The sequence below is a fragment of the Mauremys reevesii genome, linkage group 5 (genome assembly GCF_016161935.1).
Source record: "Mauremys reevesii isolate NIE-2019 linkage group 5, ASM1616193v1, whole genome shotgun sequence".
Lineage (NCBI taxonomy): Eukaryota > Metazoa > Chordata > Testudines > Geoemydidae > Mauremys > Mauremys reevesii.
This window is the reverse complement of record NC_052627.1, coordinates 86,001,271-86,015,228: the sequence shown is the minus strand read 5'-3', so window position 1 is coordinate 86,015,228 and position 13,958 is coordinate 86,001,271. Positions and strand designations below refer to the sequence as shown.

At 39.1% G+C, this 13,958-nt stretch overlaps 1 protein-coding gene and 1 long non-coding RNA gene across 8 annotated transcripts in view; one reads left to right on the top strand and one right to left on the bottom strand.

Annotated features, from left to right (window-relative positions):
• The window catches only part of SGCZ (sarcoglycan zeta), a 491,213-nt gene that overhangs the window by 316,223 nt on the left and 161,032 nt on the right, over positions 1 to 13,958 (bottom strand). The gene's annotated exons all lie outside the window — the stretch shown is intronic.
• LOC120407018 overlaps positions 1 to 13,958 on the top strand; it is a 90,523-nt gene that overhangs the window by 23,309 nt on the left and 53,256 nt on the right. Inside the window, exon 5 of one of the 3 annotated variants that reach the window (XR_005599743.1) lies at positions 3,924 to 4,114. The exons of 1 other annotated variant lie outside the window; for it this stretch is intronic. This is a non-coding gene — a long non-coding RNA (uncharacterized LOC120407018). Of the gene's footprint in view, positions 1 to 3,919; positions 4,115 to 13,958 lie in introns of those variants that run through there. One more of the 3 variants, XR_005599742.1, reaches the window with a different exon arrangement.

The window sequence follows — 13,958 nt, the reverse complement described above, 5'->3', positions numbered from 1 at the left end:
GGGCCCCAACTCCTTGTGTGCTCCTTGATCCATCCTATGATGGTGGTGGTAAGTTCAGTTGAAAAAAGGCTGTTAAGAATCTCAGAGGTCAAAAAAAGGACTGCCCTCTCAGTGTGCACCAATAACTGCAGGAAATTACGAGAGACTATTCAACCAACCATATAATGGAGGAGAAGGCAAGGACAGCCTTCATCTCGAAGAAAGGAGATGGAAGTGAAATGGAGAGATGAAAGTACCATCACGTTGGGAAAAGAAGGTGTGAGAACCATTGGAGGAATTGGCTTAATCAACAAGGAATGGTCTTCAAAAATCATCCTGCAAATTCAAGCCATCGCACATCAGAGTGCTACCCCTCCAACTGAACAGCACCTTCAAGATTATTCAGATCTATGCTCCCACACGCATAAGCAAAAATGACGATGTGGAAGAATTCTATCAGGAGCTCGAGGAAACCCTAGCTCAAAAATCCACATATATGAACGCTATGGGAGATTTTAACACCAAAGTTGGAAAAAGGAAAGAAGGTGAAAAAAGTTTATTGGAAGGTATGGCATCAGTGAAATGAATCCACAAGGATAATGACTGGCAACTCTGGCGGAGATTAAAGAAATATTCATTGGTAACACCTGGTTTAAGAAGATAGCCAAGAAGAGGTGGACCCCTCTTGCAAAGAACAAGAATGAGATTGACTATATTTTGATCAATAAGCAGCACTTTGTAAAAGACATCTCAATAGTACCATCATTTAACACCGGTAGTGACCATTGCTTGCTTAGAGCATGGCTCAACTTCAACCAAACGGTGGAGAGAAAGCACTACAGATGATAAATCAAAGACAGTGGTCAAAAATATTTGAGGCAATCTTGAAAGTGAACACTTCCAAGGAATACTGGAGTTTTACAGATAACTGATGAGGATTATAAAAACTTCACTGATAAATTGAGACAATGAAAGAAATTAACCAAGACAGACTGAAAAGAATGAAGGGAAGAATCTCGGAGGAAACACAGAACTTGCTAGAGAGGTGGAGGAATATGAAGTGAAATGATGGGACAAACTTGAGTACTCTCTCCTCTGCAAGTTGATAAGACGATGACTTTGAGAAGTACCAAAATGAAAAGCTCTTAAAGACGGCTGAAGATCTCAGAAGCCTCAAAAAATGCAAAAAGGGAATTGACACTGTACAGGTCAACAATAGTAGCTCTGAAGAATAGGGATGAAAAAAAATCAGTAATTGTAGAACACTTCCATCCCCGTTCTGTCAAAGATTTCTACACCAAACTGTTTGCGTCTCAGATAAATGTCCCAGTACCAACACTTCAGACCAATGAGCATGTACTCCCGGTTCTTGTCAGCGAAGTTCAACATGCAGTTCACCAAATGAAGGAAGGAAAAGCCCCAGGTACACATGGACTGACCATTGGAAGATAAGAGCTGGAGGCCAAGACCTCTGAGAAACCCTTGCTCAGAGGTTAAACCATTACTTGGAAATGCAGAAAATACCATCTAGCTGGAAGGAGTCTAGCACCATTCTTCTGTACAAGAACAGCAAACCTGATCTAAAGAACTATCCAATTTGCCTGCTCTCACATGTCTACAAGCTGTTTACCAAAATAGTAACAAACCAACTCTTGGAGTCTGGATGAGCAGCAGCAGAGAGAGCAGGCAGGCTTTTGAAGGAATTTCAGTATAATGGACCATATTTTCACTATAAACCAGCTATTAGAATGCTCAAGGGAATACAAATTCCCTTTATGTATTGCCTTTGTCAACTATGAAAAAGCATTCAACAGTGTAGAAATAAATGCAGTGATCTTGCAGAGCAGGGCATCGACACAAACTATATCAAAACTATTAAAGGAAGCAAATTCTGACTGCACTACAAATATAACTTTGATATCCCCTTTCACATCCCACTTAAAAGTGTAAAACAAGGTGACATGGTTTCATCAAAACTCTTGAAAGCCTGCCTCAAAATGGTAATGAGGCAGATGAATTTGAAGGGTGGAATCAACATAAACGGAGAGCAGTTAAACCATCGCAGATTCATGGACAATATTGTGTTGATCACCGAAAATACTATCAAACTACAGAAAATGCTGCAAGAACTCAACACAAAAAACAATCAAGTTGGACTGAAAATTAACTGCTACAAAACAAAATTTATGCGGTCCAATACCTTGTCAAAAGCCCAAACAACAATCAAGGGAGAACAAATAGAAGTTGAGCAATGTGTCTATTTGAGCCAAGAAATTAACATGCGCCATAATCAGGAAGGTGAACTCTTGCAAAGAAAGCAAGCAGGTTGGTGCCAATTCAATTCTATCAAGGATCTCCTCCAAGGAGGGGAAAAAAATATCAACAAGGCAACATACGTCAGTATCTTCAACTCAACAGTACTGCCAGCAATCTTGTATGGCAGCGAAACATGGGCACTGACGAAGACAAAGGAGCAACAACTGTCTGTCACAGAGAGGGCAACAGAAAGAAGAATTCTGGGAATTACAATCTGCAACTGAGATCCCAGTGAAGTCAGACACCAGAGTGGAGTTCAGGATGTCGTTGTTGAGAGGAGGCATAGTAAAATGTGATGGGCTGGGCATATAATGAGGCTATAGTCGATGGACTGCAGCTGTCACCAAGTGGTACCTACGGGAGCTGAAACAACCACTTGGCCAACTCAAAAGAGATGGGGGAAGATTTTATCATGAAAAGACATGGCTGCACATGGAGAAGAAAGGCCAGGATATGAGAAGAATGGAAGACGTGTTGTGATCAGCATCATCTATACAAGGGCTGAAAGACTGATCGATGAAGGTCATCAAGTCAGAGGAAGATATTTTCCAAAACATTTTTATGCAAACACAAATATACAAGTATGCATACACATGGATTCTCCTTCACACATTAATACATTTCAACCTTTTACCTAGAGGAAGGGAAGTACAAGGTTCATAGTCAGTGGGACTACAAAGTACTTCATAGAACTCTCAGCACCTTGTGGGTTTGGATCTTTACATTTCATACTTGTATTCTATTTAAAATTGTACATATTGAGTACTTTTATAGTTCTTGTAGATTGGGACACTATTCAAACTTCTTTGTTTAAGGAAATGTTGACTTCTTAAGACCCATGATTTGAGAAAAGTAATATTTTCTACTTTTTTGTGACTGACATTATGGATTTTAGTAGTGTCATTGTGGTAACAACCGAATATTTAAAATAATGTATAACGATTTAAAGTTCAACCATTTGTACTTTTTTGACCTGAGTAACAAGATCCCAAATCTTCTGTAAAAATTAGTTTAAACTACTTTGTTATCTGACAAGTGTATGAAAAATACTTGAAGATTTTAATAAACTTGTTGGTAATTATTCAGAAGTGTCTAATTTGAAAGAATAATTTTCTTGATTAAAATTTTGAGTAATTCCTCAGTAGGTCAGCAGATACAAAATGTTACTCATTAGCATTGAATCAGCACGGTTTAGAAGGAACCCAGTGTACCACTCCATCATGCACTTAATTATTTAGGCATCTGTAGTCACATCACAACTTGTTCTCAAACAGATTGCACTTGTACTGCCTAATTTCAGAAAGGAAGAAATGAAATGAAGGAATCTAAATTTTGTTGCCCAAGGAATTTCTCACTAATCTCAAACTATTATATGAATTTCCTGAACTGATTACCAGTCTGTAGGTGGTGCAAAATCTCTCATTTATCTTGGCGGTCTCATCTAAAGCAGAGAAAACGTTCAGTTTTCTATCATTTGATTTGATTGTGGTAGGACAATTCCTCTGTCAAACAGTCACTGTTGTGCTTAGCTTTAGATAATTATAAAATGCCTGAGCCCTGTCTACACTATAGCCTTTGCCATTCCTATTACTGATGGAGAATTATGAATCCTGTTTTTGCTAAGAAAGAGACAGACTGAGTTTGAGAGAAATATGAGGGAGAAGATTGCACCGTAAAGAGACAGATGAGCATAGAGGAAAGAGCAAGAAGATAAATGAATAAAATTTATAATGGGAGGAGTGGTCATACTGTCTCTTCTACTACCCTTCTTTCAACCTTACAAAAGCCTGCCACCCCAACCCAAGCAACCCTGCCCTGGAAGATCCAGTCACATTAGGTTTGATGGACTACTGTATTTGCTTGCCTCTGTTATGTTTGTGTGTTATACTAGGTTCTTACAATAAAATACGAAGAGTTATTGTAGCATGCTAGTTGGTTGAACAATCCTATTTTAGACACCAAACACAACATAACTTGACTGTATTTTAATGAAACAGACTGACTGAAGTAATAGTGCACAACTGTCTACACATCCAATGACCACTCATACACCATGATACAATGTGAGGTACGCAGGCCTCCAAACAAATGCATTCACCCACTGAGTAAATATGGTAAGCTTGTAGACTTCAAGATCAGCATTTAGTGTTATAAAATATATGCTCTTTTATAATTTATAGTTACTGTATACTGGTCCATGTAACTACATAGACAGCCAATCAGATTCCTTCTAGAAGTTAGGGCCTCCAAGTCTCTCTCCATAAAAATTAAAAAAACAGAAGGAAAGCATTTATCTGAGAGTTGTCTAGCTGCTGAGAGTGGTTTGCAGACTCACATCCTGTACCCATCCTGCAAATTGGATGGGACACAGGGAGTCACTTCAAGTGAGCAAAGTTTAGGACCAGCAAGGACTTAAGATTCATAGACAGACATATGACGGAGACTGTCTTAGTACTCCCAGGCAAGGTCCTCCCACCCATTGCTTGCAGCACAGCCAGCTTTCTTGCTGAACTGCCATAAGTTGATAGTCTGTAGCTGAACTCTGGCTATGATCCTAAACTGAGGCTATAACCCTGATCCAAAGTCCATTGGAAACATTCTCCTTTACTTCAGTGGGTATGGATCATGGCTGGAGAGAGGGACTTAATACTGTTTCAGGAAGTATTAACTAATTCATGGGAGAAAGAACACGTGACACTGAGCTGCTGTTTTCAGACTTGTCCCCAGTGCTCTCTGCAGAATCTGTGCAGCCGGCAATGGGGGGGGGACCCCAATATTTCATCATAGCTGCCTTTCCATTTTGTACAATCTTCCACACATTTAATCAAGTTGCATTTATTAGTTTTTAATATAGTACCATAAATGTGAATGGTGCTTTACAAACAAAAAAAGAACGCATAAACTAACAGCTTGACTGACCCAAAAGCTTAGAATTACGGCCCGAATCCTGCGAAGCTATACCTGTGAGTATTTATACTGAACAGCAGTATGGGCTTCAGCATGGGCCATTTGCCAGACTGTGCTAGCCCACACTGCCATATCTTCACTGCTATTACTCACACTAGCTAGATTAAAGGTAGCATGGGTATGCCTACCTGTGCTACAATTACACCTTACATTGCAGTGTAGATGTACCCCAGAATGCAGCTATTTCTGATGGGAAGCTGGCAACCATTAGCAACACAAACTCTGTGTAACATCCTTAAAAACTTGACCCTTCCTATTTTAAGGAATTTAGGCACTTCTAGTGCAGATAGGGGCCTAGCTGCTTAACTCAAATTGGGAGTTAGACACCCTGGTGCCTTAGAAAAAATCTTACTAGGCATCCATATCTAATTTTCAAATGAATGAGGTGCCTAAATACTTTTAAAAATCTGATCCTAAGTAAAGAAGAGCTGTTTCTGAAGAGGAAAGTTAAGCAGAATAGAATTTCCTGATTTGCAATTCAGCCAGAACAAAGCTTATCACTCCACTTCTTATAGAAAGTGCCTTTGGATCTTAATTACCACAGGAAATCAGGACTTCTGCTTTTACTCTTATACAAAACCCCAATATCTCCAGAAGCATTCAATACCTAGCCAAAGGAACAAGTTCCACCTATTGAATGCTCAGCACATTTTACTTCCTAATTATGCTTTTCCTCAGGTGACCCAGCCTAACTTGGGTTTGTTTGTGAGGTTAAACAGGATCACAGCTCTCAGGGTAATATGACTCTAAGCAGTTAATACACAACTTTGAGGATACTGAAGAAAATAAACAGGTAAAGACATGAGCTGAACTGGTAAACATGAATAAACAATCAGAAAAAACAGATAGTTGCATTAGCACAGATCTCTTCAAAATCATATAGAGGCTAAAAAACTGTTCTATGTGATCAGTATATCAGAAAGGTTGCATAACTTATTGATTAGAGAACAGCAGTGACACTCAAGAAACCCAGGATTGAGTCCCAGCTCTGAGAAAGACTTTAAGGAATATTGACTTTCCCAATAATGCTTCCTCACCTATTAAAATGGGCAGAAGTGTTTTAAAATCTTCGGATGAAAGAGCTAACAAGTACAAAGCAGTATTAATATACAATAATTTATGAGCTAAAACATATCTAGTAAGGCATTCTGAAGGATCTATTGTCTCTACTGAATTGCTAATGTTCCACTAGAACTTTGGCACTTAAAAATCATGTTTTAATGACACCTTTGCACTAGCAAAGTGGGTAAATAAGAGGTATGTATTCCTGACAGTTAAATATTGAATAATGTATGTGTTCTCAAGATTTACTCCAAAATAGCATTTCTTGACAAGTATATCCTGTAATTAACAGGAAGTAGGTAGGTAATGTAAAAAATCTTCCATCTTGTAAAAGCTGCAGACAGAAGATTGCATTTGGGTGCTTGTTTTTCTGACCTGAGGTTAAAGGACTCCTTAGCGGATGCATAGAAATATTGTTCAATAAACACCCCACAATTTCAGAATAAGAAAGCAAGAACAAGGTCAAAGAAAGAATAGTTTCTACAACACACAAACTATAGATTTATTACAGGCTTGGCTGAAAAAGCTGAAGGAATTTTTAAATGTGAGATGTTAGTGAGTCTGTAGATTCAAAACTACTCCTAGTTTGTTCTAGAAGATAAATACATTGATGTTGAACAGTTTATAATTTCATTTCAAATGCAAAACTTTTTTGGCCTGCTTTTCAAAAATCCACTTTGTCACAGTCTCCCACAAAGTTAATCTTCTTAACAGTAGCTACAAGTTTCTGCTTATATTAAAAAAGCTTTTAATTTTGTTATTTTGGAAACAGAATAAGGCTTATGTGCAGTCTTAGGAAAATAGAAGTGAGGAAAACAAATGGACAAAATGGCCTTATCTTATTTCTAGAATTTAAGCTCTTTTCTCTCAATTCATTCTCATACATGAGATGATTTCTTCATTTGAATTTTACAGTATTCATTCACTAACCACTATGATAAATACAAGCTTGTAATAAATTATTGTAAATGAAAATACTTTAGCTTAATTAAAAAACATGCAACTTCAAATAAATTCTTACTTTTTTAAATTTGCTAATATAATTAATCAAGCTAGCCTGCAGAACACCCATCTAAATCTCTCGCTGACACATCTTGGAACTAATGCTGACACAAGTTAGAGTGAGGTAATTCAGAAGCAACATCACTGAAGTCAGTGTTGGTTTAAACCTGGTGTATAACTGGAGATTAAAAATCAGCTCTCTTAATTTCAGAGGTAGTAAGTGATTCAACTGATCCAACTCCCATTGAAGTGAACAAAGACTGAAGGTATTTCCAGACTGCAATTAAAAACCTGCAGCTGGCCCATGCCAGCCCTCTTGGGCTTGAGCTAAGGGGCTTTTTTAATTGCAGTGTAGATGTTTGGGCTCAGGCTGGAGCTTTCGGACCTGCAAGGTGGGAGGGTGTCATAGTTTGGGCTGCAGCCTGAGCCCAAACATCTACACTGCAATTAAACAAGCCCCTAGTCTGACTCAGTTGGTACTTACCAGCCAGGGGTGTCTGCAGTTTAGACATATCTTCAGACTCCAATAGAAGTCGAGTTAGGAATCTATGTGACTTACCCAAAAAAGTCTGTAGTAAAGTTGGAAACAGAAACTAGGTCTGTTGACAAACAACCCTATGTTTTAATCACAAGACCATCCATATTCCCTTACATACTGAAGTCATCCTTGGAATTTCTGGTGCATATGAATGGGATTGTGACCAGACAGCACCAATGCCCCGGAGAGTGGCCAAACAGGATATGTCTACACTGCAATTAGACACATGCAGCTGGACTGTCTTAGGCTCAGGGGCTGCATAATAGAAGTGAAGACATTTTGATTCTGGGACCCTCCAACCTTGAAGGATCAAGACCCTGGGTGCCAGCACAAGTGGGAACGTCTAATTCACAATTCAACAGCCCCATTCTCTGATCCCAAGACAGCTGGCATGGGCCAACTGTGGGTGCCTAACAGGGGCGGCTCTAGGAATTTTGCCGCTCCAAGCACGGCAGGCAGGCTGCCTTCCGCAGCTTGCCTGCGGACGGTCCGCTGGTCCCACGGCTTCGGCGGACCTCCCGCAGGCGTATCTGTGGGAGGTCTGCCGAAGCCATGGGAACAGCGGACTCTCCGCAGGCAAGCCACCGAGGGCAGCCTGCCTGTCGCCCTTGCGGCACCGGCAAAGCGCCCCCCGCGGCTTGTCGCCCCAAGCACGTGCTTGGCATGCTGGGGCCTGGAGCCGCCCCTGGTGCCTAATTGCAGTGTAGACATACCCCTAAAGGCAGCACCAGGGGGCTGCAAACAAAACATGTAGAAAGTTAAATGGGAAAGAAAAGGTGGAGCAGCAGGATAGTGGTAGAAAAGTGAAATACTTTATACCAACACTGGAATTTGCTCTTGATCTGTTTTCCAACCCTTGGTTTTTGTCTTCCTCTGAGATTTTACGCAGGGGAATCTTAGGCTCACAATTTCTGCATTTCATGATAGTATCTAAACACAACTTGTTTCTTTTTTCTCCTCCCTCCCTCTTTGTATGTATTTCATTATTGAATATAAAAGAAAAAAAATGAACTTAATATAAAAGCTTAAAGATTGCACCTAGCATTGGCCTTTAGAAACCATTAAACCACTACCACTTCAGTAAAGTGAATTTCAATCAAGTGAGCAGGCTTTTAAAAAATAAAAGTAAAATGAAAATAAATTAGCTACAGAATGCTTGCACGACAGAATGGGTATAGAAGGAGCAGCAATATAGAAAAGTTTTACCTCATGAGAGCATAGACAGGAACACTGTTTTTAGCAGATCTAGCGGCCCAAAATTGTTGCCCCCAAATTAGTGTGTATGAGGAAGAAAGAAATTTGTGACCAATTCCAGATAATAGCCCAGAATAACGGTTACTAACACTTTAGAGTGTAGCTCTGTAACCTCTAAATTGGGAGAGATTGTAGTTGCATTCTCTCATCTCCTGCGATGTCCCCTTCATGCAAAGCCTTGTTTTCTTAGATCCTAAGCACTGTACAAATACCCAAGGAATTATCTTATGAGGGAGAAATGGATTTCACCCTAAGAAATTAAGTTAACTGCCACATAAATGTTGAATCCATTCATTAAACCAGAATTTGGAATTTCCTCTGTCTTTAAAAAGATGATTTACATATAATTTTAGTTACATACCATTAGACAAAACTGATTACGTTAGATAATATCTACTTATCTGCTAGAGTTCTCAGTAGACTAAATTAGAAATGACTGTCTCAGTAAAGTATAATCTATCGCCAACTCAGCCTATAATCTTTATATCTCAATAGTCATTTAAATTATATTTTATCATTTGCAATTTCTTATATAAGCACCAAATCAATTCATGTACAGTACTACATGCCGGAATGTTATAAGAATTCATTGCTATATGCTTGGCATACTTGTTTTAACTCCTATTCAATTCTCAATTTAGTTTTCAATGTATATGGAATTTCTACTAGTTCTCTTCCAAAGCAGACAGAAAATTCTCATGTCATGTATCCATAAATGAAATAAGTGAAGTCAACATGTATTATTTTTCTTAATTACTAATGTCTTTACCAAGAGTGCCTAGATTTTTGAAGCTACTGACCTCTTTTGTGCAATCAGTTCAAAAGTAACGTCACAGAAATTTTGGCCGTAATTTAGTTTCACAACAAAATTTAATGCATTTTAAATGATATTGAAATACTAGATGGACCTAACTAAACACACTGGGTTGTGCAACCAACTCCTATGACCCCAAAATTATATAGCTTTGTATAGATTTCTTCAGGTATTTTAATTGTGGGTATAAATGGAATATAGCGTATTCCCAGGAAAAGATCTTTAACATGGTGAAATTAGCAGAGAAGTGAGAGTACAGACTGAAGCAAAGACCCATCTCTCAGCCCATGTGAACCTCACAAGCACAGAGTGGGCAATTTTACTTTTGCCCTAGTCCCTACATACATTCACAATATTCTGAGATTACAACTAAATTAGTTTTGCACACAAGGGACTTCCTTAGCTGCACATTTTACAAGTTTAGCTCACGATCCTGCAGTGAGCTCCCTTCAGGTGAGCCAGTATAGATATTACCATAATCTGCCTGGAATTTAATATTAATTGTGCTGAAGTAGTACCAAAAGGCTCCCGGCAGATTTGGGATCCCATTGTACTAGGCACTTTACAAATAAAGCCAAGTGTCTGCTCCAAAGAGTTCACAGTGTAAACAGGAACACAATGAAACAAGGCAGGTGTGAAACACAATGGAGAGGCAAAATGAGATACCAGGATGACTGTAATGAAGATGAGATGGTCTATACTTGCCAAGCATACAGTATGGAAGCTACATTTTTTCATTTTAAGATTAAGATAAATGAAGAGATGTTAATCACTAACAGGCCATTAGCTTAGACATTAAGCATTATCCTCATGGTAGAATACCCACTTTATATTGTCCTTATAGAGAATCTGAAAAAAAAAAGTGTTTCTTGGGGGAGTGTAAAAGCACCTGCAATTTGCTGATTCATTTAGATTAATGTGGCAGCTCTGGAATTAAATATGTATGCTTAGAGTGATCATTTAAATAAGGAGTGGGTTCACATTCTAGGGGGAAAAACTTTGCCTTGGCCACAGGATGAAAATAGACCATGAAGTGAGAGCACAACCATTTTAAGCTAAAATAAAGGAGTTCTGTGGACACAAATGAACAATACATATATGTCCATGAAAATGTGATAAAAGAAGTAATCCTATTTAGATCAGCCAATTAGGGAACATGCTAGCAAGGAGACTTATTTTAGGGTATATCCCTTATGAGTAGGGCCCTACCAAATTCACGGCCATGAAAAATGCATCACGGACCATGAAATCTGGCTTTTGGTGTACTTTTACCCTATGCTATTTCAATGGGGAGACCAGCATTTCTCAAAGTGGGATCCTGACCCAAAAGATGATTATGGGGGGTGTGCATGATTATTGTAGTTGTGTCATGGTATTGCCACCTTTACTTCTGTGCTGCCTTCAGAGCTGGGCAGCCAGAAAGTGGCAGCTGCTGGCTGAGGACAGTAGCAATACCATACCATGCCATCCTTACTTCTGGGCTGCTGCTGGCGAAGGTGCCTTCAGAACTGGGCTCCTGGCCAGCAGCCAGGTGAAGGCAGCACTGCCACCACGAGCAGAAGTAAAGGTGACAATACCACAACCCCCCTACAAAAACCTTGTGAGCCTACCCCCACAACCCTCTTTTGGGGTCAGGACCCATACAGTTACAACAGCATGAAATTTCAGAATATTGAAATCATGAAATTTCCAATTTTTAAAATCCCATGACCATGACATTGACCAACATGGACCGTGAATTTGGTAAGTCCTTACTTATGAGTAGAAGGTTATGCAACTCTCCAATTAGCTTCAGTTCTCTAATTTTAAAATAAAGGTGGTAATACTTCTAAGATTATAATTTGTCCTCTTCCTGCATATACATATAATACCTAGCACACTGGGCCCAAAATTTGTTTTTCTGGTGGTGGAGGTGTGAGGGCTGCGATACCATAATAAATAATCAAGAATACTATGAACAATAATTCCAAGAGAAATATTCATTTTGTGATTGAAAGAACATATGAACAGCCATACAGAGTCAGACCAAAAGTCCATCTAGCCCAATATTCTGTCTTCCAACAGTGGCCAGTGCCAGGTGCCCCAGAGAGAATGAACAGAACAAGTAATCATCAAGTGATCCATCCCATTGCTCATTCTCAGCTTCTGGCAAACAGAGGCTAGGGCAGGGGTCTTTAGCACACGGTCCATCAGGGTAATCTGCTGGTGGGCCACGAGACATTTTGTTTATGTTAACCATCCTCAGGCATGGCCCCCTGCAGCTCCCAGTGACTGCAGTTTGGTTTTATGATACCAATATGCAAAAAGTATATTGGTTCAATATAGACTAAGTTCTAAGCATCATATTCCATGTATAACTTGGAGTAGTTTAAAGCATTGACACTTGACAATCATGTCCAAGACCAACATTCTACTCTGAGCTCCAGCAAGATCAAAGGAAATTGGAACATGTTTTAGGAAGAAAAGTTTTTCCATACTGGATCAGGCCACTGGTACATATGTTCTGTTATCTTGGCCTCTGACAATGGCCAATACCCGATGATTCAGAAGAAAGTGAAGATCTCTCCCTCCCAGTTCCTAATAAGGCATCTATAGTGTTAGTAACATCTTGTGACAAAATCAGGAAAGTTGTGGTAATCTCACAAGTCTTAAGATGTTGGGTATTTTTCTTTAAGCCCCAGTACCTGGAATCTTGTGATTCCATCAGCTTTCATTGAAATAAATTTACTAGCCCTTATTGTTGCAGAGATAACCTTGAAAAAATGAACCCTAGAGGCTCAAAAGTCAACAGGTACATATAAACCCCTCAAAAATTATTTTAAATGTCATAATTTTGTGCAACCTGAGTCATTTTTGAATGCTCAGTATAGCCATACTGTTACTATCTGCACAAAGTTATTACGTACAGAACACCTCCATGGTAACATTTACTGGGCAAAAGACAACATTTCAGTGGAGACTTATATAGGCAGTTGTGCAATACAATAAATGGAGGAAATAGTTCTCTCCAGTCCCTCAGAGGTAATCAGCTTACTTTTGAAAGCACAACACCAGATTACTCTTATCATTTTAAAGTGACTAGCCACAAAGTTGGGTCAGCTGTCAGGAAATTAGCTATCTTTGAAAAAAAGTATCAGACAGCACATGATTCGGCTTTCTAGAGTAGTGAGTTTTATTTGCTGACTAGGTGCTGCATAAAACAGTATTTATTTTTTGGTTATTCCAAATTTATTTCTTTTAATTACATAAAGATATCCTTATCCTTGCGTAAAGAAAAAGGTCAGCAGTTTAAACTACGCCTTTAATACTTTTAACCCAGTCAAGGCCCTTATAACTTTTTCAGCCTTCCAGGATAAATAATACTATCTTTTGCCATTTCTTATCATATGCAATTATTTCTGTGCCTGTAGCCACCTTTGCTGCCCTTCTCTTATTCATCTTTGTTTCACTTCACCTTAAGGAAGCTGTATGACATGAATGCAGATTTAAAAAAAATTCATAATGCATCAAAGCAGCATATTTTATTTAACTGTAGCTGCACATTAAAGAGACAATTTATTGAGCTATCCATGATGAATCTATAAGAACAGCCATACTGAGCCAAACCAAAGGTCCATCCAGCCCAGCATCCTGCCCTCCAACAGCAGCCAACACCAGGTATCCGAGAGGAAACTGAAGAACAGGCAATCAAGTAATCCATCCCCTGTCACCCATTTCCAGCTTCTGGCAAACAGAGGCTAGGGACACCACCCTGCCCATCCAGGCTAATAGCTGTTGATGGATCTAGCCTCCATGAACTTATCTAGTTCTTTTTTGAACCCTGATATAGTCTTGGTCTTCACAACATCCTCTGGTAAAGAGTTCCACAGGTTGACTGTGCATTGTGTGAAGAAATACTTTTTTTGTTTGCTTCAAACCTGCTGCCTATTAATTTCATTTGGTGATCCCCTAGTTCTTGTGTTATGAGAAGGAGTAAGATGTGAGTTAGCTAAAGGCAGATTAAAAATACATGGAGTAAAACCCAAT